The sequence below is a fragment of the Canis aureus genome, chromosome 32 (assembly GCF_053574225.1).
Source record: "Canis aureus isolate CA01 chromosome 32, VMU_Caureus_v.1.0, whole genome shotgun sequence".
NCBI classification, from domain to species: domain Eukaryota; kingdom Metazoa; phylum Chordata; class Mammalia; order Carnivora; family Canidae; genus Canis; species Canis aureus.
In genome coordinates this window covers 9648296-9663472 of record NC_135642.1, presented here as the reverse complement: position 1 = coordinate 9663472, position 15177 = coordinate 9648296, and the positions used below count along the sequence as shown (strand labels likewise).

General features: G+C 35.4%; 1 protein-coding gene across 14 annotated transcripts in view; it reads left to right on the top strand.

Annotated features, from left to right (window-relative positions):
• LOC144302962 (uncharacterized) overlaps positions 1–15177 on the top strand; it is a 776799-nt gene that overhangs the window by 472423 nt on the left and 289199 nt on the right. For 5 of the 14 annotated variants that reach the window (XR_013369976.1, XR_013369977.1, XR_013369974.1 and 2 more), the window contains exons 6-7: positions 2846–3079; positions 3351–3437. The exons of 8 other annotated variants lie outside the window; for them this stretch is intronic. The gene's annotated coding sequence lies outside the window, so the exon portion shown is untranslated. The remainder of the gene's footprint in view (positions 1–2845; positions 3080–3350; positions 3438–15177) is intronic. One more of the 14 variants, XR_013369972.1, reaches the window with a different exon arrangement.

Sequence of the window (15177 nt, the reverse complement as noted above, 5' to 3'; positions counted from 1 at the left end):
GCAAGTTAGAACATTTTTATTCTAGCAAACTGATTACTTCTGCAAAAAGAAAGAAAGAAAGAAAAAAAGAAAGAAAGAAGAAAGAAAAAGCCTAGCAAATTAAGATTTTGAATTTTAGATTTTAATTCTCAGTAGAAGAGGGAGATTTAATTTGAAATTCCCTTGAACCTCTTTCCACTTTAACAGTAATGACTTGATATTTCTGTTTTTAAACTTTGTTATATTCTGTTTAAATCAGTTAAAAATTTTTTCACAAATTTAATTTAAAATAATTATAACTCAAATTATAGGAGGCACATGGTGACTGAAAGTAAAGTAAATGGCAACAGTATTTCATAGTGTTTACAGGAGCCATAGCTCTACACAAATGGAGATATTTTTTTTCTAATTCATTTTCCAAGCAGAAAGTGGCACTTCCATCTCTAAGATACATTCTTAGATTTTAAAAAAAGCAAGGTTTAGACTTTGATTATTGTGTACTCCCTTTTATTAAAGGGCTAGGATTAAGAACATATTTATATTTACTTTCCAATGCATAGACACAGACCCTGGAAAGATATCAATAGCAAACAGATCATGAGACAGCAAGAAGAACACAGTCAGAGATTTCATGTTCAGAGGAACCCTTCTGAAGCTCACAGTAGAACAGTTGATGACTTTCCAAAAAAAAAAAAAAAAATGCTGGAGGAGGGAGATGACCTTGCTTACTTAGAATGAATTTAGAGTAATGGTACATATTAGGTCTATGAACTCAGAACTAAGGAGATTGAAATACAAAAACAACACCCCAGCATGCTTGTAGGGCTTAGTCCTGTGCAACATATAGAGGGTTTGCCAAGAGAACTAGGAGAGTGCCTGGAGAAGTGGGGGATGGAGGGGTCCCTGCTGACACTTGGTTAGAGGGACTGAAGGTGATGGGATCCTATGTGGAATGGCTGCTTGCCAGTAAGCTTGAGTCCATAGAGATTCAAGCACATACAAGTCTCTTTCCAGACTTTCAGTTAAACCTTCCTGTTGTGAAATTCTCAGTTGGTGAATGCAATGTAATTAGGTATGTAACGTAATAGAAAAGGTATCATGATAGAAATGTGACAGGAACAATTGGCAACCACCCTCCCCCCTCATGGAGTAATAAATAGTAAACAGTAATAAACAGTAAATAGAATTTAAGAATCATGATTGCCGCAGTCTCAAAGATGACAGAGAAAGCAGCCATTACAAGGTACAGTAATTTTTGTTTTTCATGTTGGAAGCTCCTGTGTGCAGCAAGACAGAAACCAAATGATCCTCAGAAGATAATAGGGATCCGTTTTCTTGAGCTGTCTCAAGCCCAGGAAGCTGGCGGCAAGATCCGGTCCAGCAGCCTTCCCAGATCCCGGTAACCAGGGTGGTGACCCGAGCAAGCGCAGGCATGGGCGGGTGTCTTTGCCTTGGGAAGAGCAGAGGGGAAGTTGAGATCCAGGGGCCGGGGACGAGGAGTGGGGGCCGCAGGAGCGGAAATGGGGCTTTTTTTTTTTTTTTGTAATGCAAAACCAATTTATTACCATGTACTACCATGAAGACTGGGATACTATTAAAAGTAAAGCAGTCTTCTGTCAAATAGAGATCCAGATTTTTAAGTAGCTGCTTTTGGGAACTCCTACGATGGAAGACTTGCTGTGTTGCCTTCAGATGTTAAGCCTGATGCTTCACCAAACTGTTCCGAGATGCCTTCCTTCGAAGTCAGCCTTTCTAATTCCTTCTGCTTGCTATGCTGGTATTCCAGATATTTTATGTTCCTCTTCTGTTTACCCACGAACCTTTTCAGGAATTCTAAGAGATCAGTTTCATTCTTCTGAGAAGCCAAGTTCTGCAGGTCTTGCAGGAGCTTGTGTAACCCGTTTTCCAACTCCAGAGCCATCACTATAGCTTGCACATTCGTTCCCCAGTCTCTTTGTCAAGCCTCTTAACCACTGGAAGGCAGACTTTACTCTTAGGCTCCTTCATAGGGTGAAAGTTGCCCTATGGTTGGAGGTTCAACATTCAGAGTGAGAGGCGTGGAAAAGGCAATTCCTGCAGACCTGCCTAAGAATCTAATGGGGGTGAGCCAGGTTAGAAGAGGAGAAGCATTTGGATCTGACTTTGTGACTATTGTGTCTCTAAATGCTTTCCGTTGCCCCCTGGTGAGCAGGGTCAACATCTTAGTTATGAAATTGACTTACACCTATACAGCCTGGTCCTTTGTTTTTTTTTAGCATGGGACGAAGGCAAGGAAGCCAAGAGAAGATAGGTTTTTTTCCCATCCTCTCCCAACTAAATTCCAACACAGAAAGAGCATCCCCCTATTTATTGGATTATAACTTAAATTTTCATGTATCAATTGAGAGAAATGGAGGACAGGACTCCAGTAGTAAACCATTAACTGTGGAAAACACAAGACTCTCAAGGAGATTTAGATAAGAAAATGGTAGTATCAAGGGGAACTACCTTCTAAAGTGGAAGAGGGACTATAACTCTGGATTATTATGAAGAGTACTCAGCATTGCCAATATTATGAAGTAGCACCTTTGTAGAATGTGCAAACTTCACATGATTTAGTTATGTCTACATGAATTATATCCAATATAACTTTAAGGGTAAGAGAGCTGGTGCATCTGTGCTTTGGACTGAGTTGTGCCTCCCACCAAAATCCATATACTGAAGCCCTAATCCTAATGTGACTGTATTGTGTTTGGAGATAGGTCTTATAAGGAGGTAATAATGGTTAACAGAAGTCATAAGGGTGGAGCCCTCATCCATGATGGCTTTATAAGAAGAAGAAGAAACCTCAGAGATTCTCTGTCTCTCTTTCTCTTCATGCACACAGACAAAAGGCCATTTGAAGACACAGTGAGAAGGTGGATATTTGCAAGTCAAGAAGAGAGCCCTCATAGGGAACTGAATCAGTCAGCCATTTGATCATGGACTTCTAGCCTCCAGAACTTTGAGAAAATAAATGTCTGCTGTTTAAGCCACCCGGTTCATGTATTTTGGATAGCAACCTATACAAAAGCACAATCTTCCCTAGAGAGCTGACTGCCATTTATCAAAAACTAATATGGTAAGAAACCACACCTGGATGCTTCCTGCCTACTCTGGATAGTTCCCATTCTACTGGTAACAAGCTTGAGAAACTGACCTCTTCCCCAATCTCTTTTCCGCTTTCCCTGCAAACAGTGTTAATCTAGTATTTCTTAGTAATGTCTAATTCTGGTTAAGATTATTTTTGTTGCAAGAAACAAAAACTCACTCTAACTTTGAAAATTCCTGTTAACTTCTCTTGTGCTTACTGTTACAACGCTTCTTGGATGCCATACTTATTTGACACATAGCATCTGGTATGCGGTATCATTATGAGCCCCTCTAGAGCATGGATGGTGTCTCTGGATATATCATTTCTTGAGGAGAAACTAATAGAGGTAAGCCCAACATTCTGAACTTCTCTTTCCATTTAGGGTATTTACTAAGTCTTCAGCTTTGTGGGGTAATATACTCAGAAGCTATTCAGAATGCAGCCCGTAAGAGATGGAGAAGCAGAGACAGCAGAGCTTTTAGAAATCTTATTGGATTGGAAGAGATAAATAAATATTGAAGTTTGGGCCTCCCAAAGTAACCAGGGTTGAGAGGCCAAGATTCCACAAAGAAAGGAAACACAAGGAATCTTGTGAGTCTAACACTATGCTGCAGTTCTCACTTTGAGACATTAGCCAATATTAAGCTGTGCAGAAAGAAGCTAAATATCTCAAGAGCTTTTGGCAATCTCATAGTTATGAAGACATGAAAATTAAAGATGCATCAAGAAGAATGTAGTCTGGTAAATATCCTGGGCTCTTAATGAGCTTCCTGAAGAGAAACCTTAAACTGAGGGAGAACCAGAGATAGGGCTTTACCAAGTTCTAAACTCATCCTTAAGTCTGTTATTGGATTGAGAGAACATATTATTGAAACATACCAGCATCTCTTGAGATTGAAGATATCATTCAGGTCCTTTACAGTTTTCCATACCAATCATCTGACATTCAAATCAAAATTAGGAAACCCACAGAAGGGCAGCCTGGGTGGCTCAGTGGCTTAGCGCTGCCTTCAGTCCAGGGCATGATCCTGGAGACCTGGTATGGAATCTCATGTCAGGCTCCCTACATGGGAGGGACTATATCTATCACCTGCTTCTCCCTCTGCCTGTGTCTCTGCCTCTCTCTCTCTCTCTCTGTCTCTCATGTATAAATAAATAAAATCTTAAGAAAGAAAAAAGGAAACCCACAGGAAACAGAACATAAAGAAAAATCAGAAAATAGAAACATACCAATAGGTGATTCTGGATTACAGCTATCAAACAATGAGTTTAACTGTATTAGCATATGCAACAACATAGATAAGATCACATATATTTGTCAGAGAATTGGAATCTATAAAAAAAATTTAGAACTGGAAAGTAATAACTAAAATTAAGAAATACAGAGTATACGTTATTTTTGTCTCACTTCCTTCACTAATCTATGTTGTTCTATATATCAATAGTTTATTACACTTTGAGGGGTGCCAGGATGGCTCAGTTGGATAAACACTCAACTCTTGGTTGTGGCTCAGGCCATGATCTCAGGGTCCTGAGATTAAGCCCTGTGTCAGGCTCCACACTCAGTGTGGAGTATGCTTGAGATTCTCTCTTCTACTCCCTGCCCCTCCTGCTTGTGTGTTCTCTTACTAAAATAAATAAATAAATAAGTTTAAAAAATTAAAAAAAAAATTAAAAAATAGTTTATTGCATTTTTACTGCTGAGTCAGATTCTGTTGCATGGATATACTACCATTTGTTTATGCATTCGTTTGTTCAAGGATATTTACATTATTTCCATTTTAGGGCTATTACAAAAAGGCTACTGTGGGCATTCATGTTCAAGTTTCTATAAGGATTTATGTACTTTTTTCTTGGATAAAATACCAAGAAATATAATGGCTAGATCATTTGGGAGGTGGAAGAATCAACATTTTAATACTATGGGGTGTTCCACCCATAAATAATGTATCTCCATATATTAAGGTTTTTAAATTTTTTTTCTTATCAATGTTTTGTCATTTACATGTAGATTTTACTTTTGCATCTTCTACTGGTGTTAATACTTATTTTAGGGATGCCTGAGTGGCTCAGTTGGTTACACATCTGCCTTCGGCCCAGGTCATGATCCCAGGGTCCTGGGATCATATCTCACATCAGGGAGTCTGCTCCTCCCTCTGTCTTTCATGCCTGCTCATGCACCTTATCTCTCTCTCTGTCTCTCTCAAGTAAATAAATAAATCATTTAAAAAGTATACTTATTTCATATTTCTGTCCTTGTCAGTATTTTTTAATTTCATTTTTCAATTCTTCTTTACTAAGAAATAGAAATATGACCGATTTTTGTATACTGATTTTATATCTATCACCTTATTAAACATATTTATTAGTCCTATTTTGGTAGATTCCATCAGATTTTCTATGTAAATATGATACCACATGTGAGTAAAGAGAATATTACTTATTTCTTTTCAATCTGGATACTATTCATTTCTTTTTCTTACCTTAATGCATTGCTAGAAATTATAGTATAAAGGTGAATAGATTTAGTGATAGCTGACATACTTGTTTTTGGTCTTAGGGGAAATTATTCAGTTTTTTACCATTAAGTGTGCTGCTGCTACCTATACGTTTTAGATAGAAGCAATTTATTAGATCGAGGAAGTTCCATTTTATCCTTAGTTTTTTGACAGATTTTATTTGTCATAGATGTTAGATTTTGTACAATGCTTTTATGATATTTATTTATTTATTTATTTATTCATGAAAGACACAGAGAGAGAGGCAGAGACACAGGCAGAGGAAGAAGTAGGCTCCCCGCGGAAACCTGATGCGGGACTTGATCCCAGGACCCTGGGATCACGGCCTGAGTCAAAGGCATTTGCCAGGTGCCCCACATTCATTGATTTTTAAATGTTAAGCGAACCTTACATTCTTAAAATTAGCTTCACGTGATTATGATATTATTTCTTTTACATATTGTTGGATTAAATTTGCTAAAATTTTGCTCAGAATTTTTGTATGTATGCTCATGAGAGATATTGGTCTATACTGTTCATTTCTTGTAATGTCTTGTTATGATCTTCGTTATTAAGGTAATGTTGGCCTCATAGAATTAATGAATTAGTTAAAAACCACTTTTCAGTTTTCTGAAAGAGCTTTTATAGAACTGGTATGAGGGCAGCCCGGACAGCTCAACGGTTTAGCACCCCTTCAGCCCAGGGCGTGATCCCGGGGTCCTGGGATCGAGTCCCACATCAGGCTTCCTGCATGGAGCCTGCTTCTCCCTCTGCCTGTGTCGCTGCCTCTCTCTATGTCTCTCTCTGTCTCTCATAAATAAATAAAATCTTTTAAAAAAATAGAACTGGTATGTGTTTTTCCCTTGAATATTTGGTAGAAATCACCAGTAAAGCCATGTGGACCTGGAGCTTTCTTTGTGGGAAAAATTTTCACCTAAAATTTTCCTTTCTCTAGTATAATTTGTCTAATCAGCTGAGGGGGACACTTGACAGGATGATCACTGGGTGTTATACTATATGTTGGCAAATCAAACTTCAATAAAAAATATATATTAAAAAAAAGAGGTGGCAGAAGACATGGATAGACATTTTTCAAAGAAGACATCCAGTGGCTGACAGACATGAAAAGTTGCTCAACATCATTCATCATCAAGTAAATACTAATCAAAAGCATGATGAGATCCCACCTCAGAACTGTTAGAATGGCTAAAATTAATAACACAGGAAAGAACAGTTGTCGGTGAGGATGTGGAGGAGAAAGGGGAACCCTCTTACCCTGTTGGTGGGAATGCAAACTGGTGCAGCCACTGTGCAAAGCAGTATGGAGGTTCCTCAAAAATTTACAGATAGATCTACCTCAAGACCCAACAATTGTACTACTAGGTATTTACTCAAAGGATACAAAAATACTGACTCAAACGGACACATGCACCCCATGTGTGTAGCAGCATTATCAACAATAGCCAAAATATGGAAAAAGCCCAAATGTCTATTGACTGATGAATAGATAAAGGAAATGTGACACATATACATATACCAAAACGTATATGTATATGGCCCCCACACAATATATGTCAGCTATCAAAAAGAATGAAATCTTGCCATTTGTAATGACATAGATGGAACTACAGAATGTTATGCTACATGAAATAAGTCAGTCAGAGAAAGACAAAAACCATATGATTTCACTCATATGTGGAATTGGGGGTTGGGCTAAATGGGCGATGGGTATTAAGGAGGGCATTTGTGATGAGCACTAGGTGTTCTATTTCAGTGATGAATCACTTAATTCTTCTCCTGAAACCAATTTTACACTATATGTTAAATTACTAGAATTTAAATAGAAACCTGACACCAAATAATAATAATGTGCCCAAACCAGGGCAATTTTAACACTCTCCCTCCCTGAAAGGAACATTTTGCAATATCTATAGATACTTTTGGTTGTCACACCTAGGGTAAGGGTTAGTGCTGCAGACATCTAGTGAATACAGGACCAAGAATGCTGCTAATTATCCTACAATGTATAGGACAGCTCCCATAGGAAAAAATTAGCTGGCCCAAAATATCAGTAGCGCCAACTTTGAGAAATTTTGCTTTAATTGGCATGTGACTTTACAGGTTATATAAATTTGTTCTTGAGTGAGCTTTATTAGTTTGTATCTTTGAAGAAATATCCATTTCATGTACATTGTCAAATTTATTGGTATAAGACTGTTCATAACATTCTCTAATTTCCCTTTCAATATTTGTAAAATCTATGGTGATATCTACTCTATCATTCCTGATGTTGCTAGTTTGTTTTTCTCTGTTTTTGTTTTTTCTTTTTCCTGGTCAGTCTGTCTAGAGGCTTATTAAGTATCTCAGTCCTTTCAAAGAAGCATGGTTTGGTTTCACTGATTTCCTCTACTGATTTTCTATTCCACTAACTTCTACTCTGTTCACTATTCTTTTCTTCTGCTTGGTTGGAATTTACTGTGTTTTTTTCAAGTTTCTTAAGATGGAAACTGACATTTTTATGCAAGACTTTTCTTCTTCTGCAGTACAGATATCTATTGCTGTAAGTTTTTTTTCTTAGTATTACTTTAGAGACATTCCATAAATCCTAATATGTTATGTTGTCTTATCCATCAACTTAAAAATAACTTTTAATTTCACTGTAATTTTTTTTTTTACCCAGAGATTATTTAGAGGTCATGCTGTTTGGTTTCCAAATAATTGGGAGTGTTTTTTTTTATTATTTCTATAATTGGTTCTTAATTTCATTCCATTATGGTCATAAAACAATTTTTGCACTACTTAAACCCCTCTAACTTTTTTAAGACTAGTTTTCTGGCCTATAATATAATGCATCTTGGTAAATTTTAATGAGCACTTGAAAATAATGTTATTTTGCAGTGGTTGATTGGAATGTTCAATAAATGTCAATTAGGTCAATATTGTTCAAACTTTTCATATAAATATTATATCAACTAGTCTATCAATTGTTCAAAACAGTTACTGAGAGAGGGTTATTGAAAGCTTTAATTGTGGGGCCCCTGGGTGGCTCAGCGTTTGAGCATCTGTCTTTGGCTCAGGTCGTGATCCCAGAGTCCTGGGATCAAGTTCTGCATTGGGCTCCCCGCGAGGAGCCTGCTTCTCCCTCTGCCTGTGCCTCTGCCTCTCCCTGAGTCTCTCATGAATAAATAAATACAATCTTTAAAAAAGAAAGCTTTAATTGTGAATCTATTTATTGTTGTAGTACTTTAGTTTTTATTTTATGTATTATGATGCTCAGCAGTTAAACATTAAGATCATATGTCCTTTTGATAAATTAATCCCTTTGTTATATAAAATGGCCTTCTTTATCCCCAGTCATAGTCTTTGCTCTGAATACTTCATCTACATTATCTCATATTAATATAGCTAGTTCAGCCTCTGTTTGATAGTGTTAGCCAGGATTAACTAGGTTCATATTTTTTAATTTTTTTAAAGGTGTTATTTATTTATTTGAGAGAGAGAGAGAGCATAAGTAGTGGGGAGGGGCAGAGGGAGAGAGAGAAGCAGACTCCTCACTGTGCTCAGAGTGCCATTTGGAACTTGATTCCAGGACCCTGGGATCATGACCTGAGCCAAAGGAAGACGCTTCACTGACAGCCACCCAGGCACCCTTCTGTCTTTTCATTTTAACCTATTTATGTCTCTATAAGCAAACTGAGTTTCTTGTTCATAACATATAATTGGCTCTTGCTTTGTTATCTTGACAATATCTGCCTTATAATTAAATATTAAATAGTTTACATTTAATGCAATTATTGACAGGGTTATGCTTAAAGCTCTTATTTTGCTATTTTTTCTGTCCTTTTTCCTTTTATACTGAACTATCTTTAATTGAGCTATTTTTATTTCTCAGTTTTATCTCCTTTACTGGCTCATTAGCTATAAATTTTTGTTTTAATATTTGCTTTACAAACAATACTATACATTTTTAACTAATCGCAGCCTATCTTCAGGTGGTATATCTCTTCACACATGCAGAATAAGAACCTTACAATAATATACCTATATTTTGCCACTCCCAGCCTTTATATTATTTTTCTCATGTATTCTACTTATTTACAGGTTATGAACCTGAAACACATTGTGATTTTTTTATTTGTTTAAATGGTCAATGATCTTTTTAAAGATTTAAAAAATACAAAAATATGATATATTTAGCCCCATAGTTACCATTTCTGGTGTTCATCATTCCTTGTATAGATTCATATTCCTACTTTATTTAATTTTCCTCTTTCCGGAGTTCTTAATTTATGAGATAGGTCTGCTGCTGGTGCTTTTCTTCACCTTGGCATGTTTGAAAAAGTCCTTCCTTTGCTTTTGAAAAATATTCTTCCTGGATATAGAATTCTAGGCACTGCCTTCTCTCTTAAATTATTTCTGATGAGAACCGATATTGTCATTATGTTTCTTCTTCTATGTAATGAGACTTATCTCCTCTGATTTTCTCTTTATTACTGATTTTGGATAACTTGATTATTATGTGCCCTGGTGTAGTTTTCTTCATGTTTCTTGTGACTGGGGTTCATTGAACTTCTTGAATCTCTGAGTTTATAATTTTATTTAAGTTTCAGAAGTTTTCATCCATCATTTCAAATATATTTTTCTGGCCCCCTCCTCCTCCCAACCCTCCTGACACAGTTATCTTTTGGGGACTTCAGTTATACATATAGTAGGTTGCTTTAAGTTGTCCCATAATCTACTGATATTAACTTATTTTTAAAAATTCTTTCGCCTCTCTTTGATTTATTTTGAGTAGTTTTTCCTGCTATGTCTTCAAGTTCACTAATCCTTTTATCTGTGATATGTAATATGCCCTTAGTTATATGCAGTGTATTTGGGTCTTTTTAATATCTTTCATGTGTCTATTTTGTTTTAAGAAGCACTTTATTGAGGTTTAATTTACACACAGTAAGGTCCACCTGTCTCAAGTGTACAATTCAATCTTTTTTAGTACAAGTTATTGTGTGGCATATGTTTTTATTTTTATTGGTTAGATACCTTGGATTGGAATTGCTGTTATAAGGTAATTCTGTACTTCACATTTTAAGAAACTACCAAATGAATTTTCAAAGTAGTTGTGCCATTGTACATTTCAACCAGCAGTTTATACAGCTTTCATTTTCTCTGTGTATTCATCAACGTTTGTTGTTGTTGTTGTTTTTATTGTAGCCATTCTTGTGAATGTTAAATAGTATCACAGGTTTTAACTTGCTCTTCCCTAATGACTAATGATGCTGGGAATTTTAACATTGGCTTTTTGTATATCTTTGGTGAAACATCTATTTAAATCTTTTGCTCATTTTTTATTGGGTTATTTGCCTTTTTATTGAGTTGTAAGAATTCTTTATATATTCTGGATATAAGCAAGCTTCTTATTGGATATATCAGTTGAAATATATTCTTCTGGGCCGCCCTGGTGGCTCAGCGCCACCTTCAGTCCAGGGCGTGATCCTGGAGACCCGGGATTGAGTCCCACGTTGGGCTCCCTGCATGGAGCCTGCTTCTACCTCTGCCTGTGTCTCTGCCTCTCTCTGTGTGTGTCTCTCATGAATAAATAAATAAAATCTTTAAAATATATATACATATTCTTTAAATCTTTGGTTCGTCTTTTCATTTTCATGATGGTATCTTTTGAAGTGACAAAGTTTTAAATTGTGATGACAACCAGTTTCTTCAATGTTCTCCTCCATTGCTATGCATTTGGTGTTCTATGTTAGAAATCTTTGCCTAACTAAAGTCATGAAGATTTACTCTTTCTTTTCTCTTAAGAGTTTCATAGGTTTAGTTCTATGACACATTTTCAGCTGTCATTTATTTGTGTTTTGTCTACTTCATTTTGGAATAAGTCCTTGTCTGTCAATTTTGACATCTGTAAAAGTTCTAGGTCTGTTTCCATTAGTTCATTTTTTCTTCTCATTATGAAGTTATATTATCCTGATTTTATGCATGCCTGGCAGTCTTTAGATGCTAGACATTGTGAATGTTACTTTATTGCATGCTAGATATTTTTGTATTCTTATAAATATTGGTGACTTTCATTCTTACAGTAAAATAACGTGGTAATTTTTTATTCCTTTCAGAGTGTACATAAAATAATGGTGTAATATACAATTGATTAAATTTTAGATTTAATGAAACATAATAGGTACTTGCTGTGTCAATTAATAGGGTTATCTATCATTCATATATATATATATATTATATATCCACACAAAAATACATGTTTCATATGTATATGTACATATGTATATATGTCTGAGATACATTTCTGAATAATAAAGTACTAGAATTGAGAAACAGAAAATCTTTTTTTTTTTTTTTTTTTTTTTTTTTAGAAACAGAAAATCTTGAAGGATAGATGTTTCTTTCCTACCAGAAAATGATATAGCAGTATGATATCTGGCTGGATCAAGGAACTCTAACTTTCAATGTTAAATTGTTACTGCAATATAAAACTTACAAATATTCACCAAAGCATCTTCTAAAAATGAATGTCTAGAAAGGAAAAGGAAGTGACTTTGACATTTAGTGGACATGAAGTAGAGGAAAAAACATGAACATGTCAGAGAACATGGCAATGAGATCTAGAATTCAGTAGAAACAAGAACATATGAAGTGAAATTGCCATAACAACTTAAGTTCTTAAAATTTCTGTGATCTTGGGAAAGTCATTGAATATACAGAGCCAGGTTCATATAATCTCTGATGAACAGAATGACATCAGATACTTATTTAATACATACATTTTTGTGCACCTATTATAAGCAAGTTACTATTATATTATTTTAGATGATGAAAAAAACACAAATGACATTACACCAGATCTCAAATCAGTATATTTGTATATGTATATATATTGTATATATAAACATATATAAATAGTCATATTAAAATATAGGTATTGAGAGCATTATCATAAAAACATATAGAGAAAGCTACAATGATCTAAAAAGATAAAACTTTGAATCCAAAATAAGTAAGAGTTATCAATGTGCGATTCAAAAAGAGAACTCACTACTAAGTGTAAAACCTTCCTATCAATCAAAGGCATACAAATTAAAACAGTATATTACCATTTTATTCTCGGCCAACTTGATCAAACACAATCTCTAAATATAACAAGTCTATGAAAGAACTGGTATTCCTGGTAAAATAGAACTGGTATACAGCTAAAAGCATTCTAAAATTATTTAATACTTTTGAAAAGAAAAATAATAATGACCACTATTTATTAAGCTTTGCTTTGTGCCATTTTAACATATTATTCTTAACCTTCCCAAAATGCTGCATAGTAGGTGGTATTCAATTACACAATGAAAAACTGAGTCTACAAGAGACTTTATATTCTTTCAATTACATTATTAATGTTCACAATTTTGAGCCAGTAAATTTCCCTTCTGAGAATTCGTTTTAAAAATAATCTAAATATGGGATCCCTGGGTGGCGCAGCGGTTTAGCGCCTGCCTTTGGCCCAGGGCGCGATCCTGGAGACCCGGGATCGAATCCCACGTCGGGCTCCCGGTGCATGGAGCCTGCTTCTCCCTCTGCCTTTGTCTCTGGCGCTCTCTCTCTCTGTCTCTCAGTCTTTCATGAATAAATAAATAAATAAAATCTTAAAAAAAAAAAGATTAAAAATAATCTAAATATGTAAAAAGCCATAATCATATAGATATTTGAAATGCCATGGGGTATAACAACAATATTGTAAATCATTTATTGGCATTGTAATAGTGTATAGTTAAATAAATCTTGATATATCCACTTAATGGAATATTATTAGCAATAGTTTTTATAGACTGTTGTCTATAAAATGTGGAGAAGTATTTATTACTTAATATTTAATAAGATTTCAGTGTAAAAACCTATGTAAAATATTTTTTGAAAATATGTAGTATATAGGCTTATGAAAATTAGAAGACTATGTAGAATTAATCAGTTGTTGGGTTAGGGCATTGAATTATGATGATATTTTCTCTACCGTTCAAACACTGTAATGTTATTTTATTACTTTTGTAATTAATTTTTTTAAAGATAATTATCAGCACAGAAGAGTTGACCACAAGTCCTAAAGTTGACCAAAAGTATCACAGACTTTGAGACAAGGCAACAAATGTTTATTGTAGTCGCCGTCACAGGGGATGGTTTCATATAGGGGACTTCAGCATGGCCTTTAAAAATGAACAGAATTTATATAGGTAGAATGCTAATTTTGCCAAATCAGGTCTGTGAAGTGATGTCAAACATCATATGTCATTTTTTTTAAAGAAGGAGCTAGTGTTTATGTATCAAATGACTCACTTGGGGCTTTTGCTCTCTCACTATGATGGAGATAGGGTTGGCCTTGGGGCTTTAGATGAGGTAATGGAAGAGAAAACATGTCTCAATGCTTCATTCTAAAGATTTAAATTTTATCGAATACCTCTTCTGACTGTCTAGCTTCTCCTCTCCTCTCTTCTGGAGTGAAAAGCATGTGGTATAAAGTGGTCCCATGAAGGTATAGGAGGTAGAAAATACTGTTAGAATTGCTTCTTTCTGCTACCTGACTTCATATGATACTTGGGTTCTATTAATCTCTCCCAATCATTCTCAGAGATGACATCTCTGGGCTGAGCACAAATTGAGAATACATTTATTGAGGTACTACAAGTCCATTTCTCATGGTAAGTGACCTTGCTTATTAGTGGTAAATCTTTAGATCAAAGCCAAGAATTAGATGGCTCATAGTTTCACTGAAGTATGCCTTTTTTTATTTTTTATTATTTTTTTAAAGACTTTTGTTTATTTATTTATTCGTAAGAAACACAGAGAGGAGAGAGAGGCAGAGACACAGGCAGAGGGAGAAGCAGGCTCCATGCAGGGAGCCTAACGTGGGACTCGATCTGGGGTCTCCAGGATCAGGCCCTCGGCCAAAGGCAGTGCTAAACTGCTGAGCCACCTGGGCTGCCCAACATTAGGCCTCTTGTTTTTATGGATAGAATAAAAATGATTTAAACAGCAAGGTCAAGGAGAGAGTAGAACTGTCATGGATGTTTCAATTCACATGTTAATAAAATGTGTAAATAACATTATAGTTATTTCTCCCAAATCCTCATTTTCATTGAACAGTAAGAGAGCAACATAGCAAGTAGAGTTGTTTGTTTTTAGAGCAATAATATGAAGTCATCTCTATTACCAACATGAAAAGTAGAAAGAAAGGCAAGACATTCTAACCACTGGCCTTCAGAGTCCATATAGCATTTCCTACTCTCCACTCAGCCTCCCCACCCAATGAATAAAATAACCATCACACAATGGCACTTTTCTCTTGCTTAAATTTGGTTTTAAAGTGAAGCGTAACTTTCTGAATAATTATTTTGAGCTTGTAAATGGTGTCTCTCTATAACCAACCAAGCATATAACAAGAAGATGAAGATGAGACTTATTTTCACTTCATTTCACTTCTTTGTAATTGACAAGCTCTCGCTGGGTGTCAACTTTAAAAGATGACAAATCCTAAATCTTAGAGGACCCAATTCAATAGTTCAGCTTTCTAAATTGTTTGCAAATTAA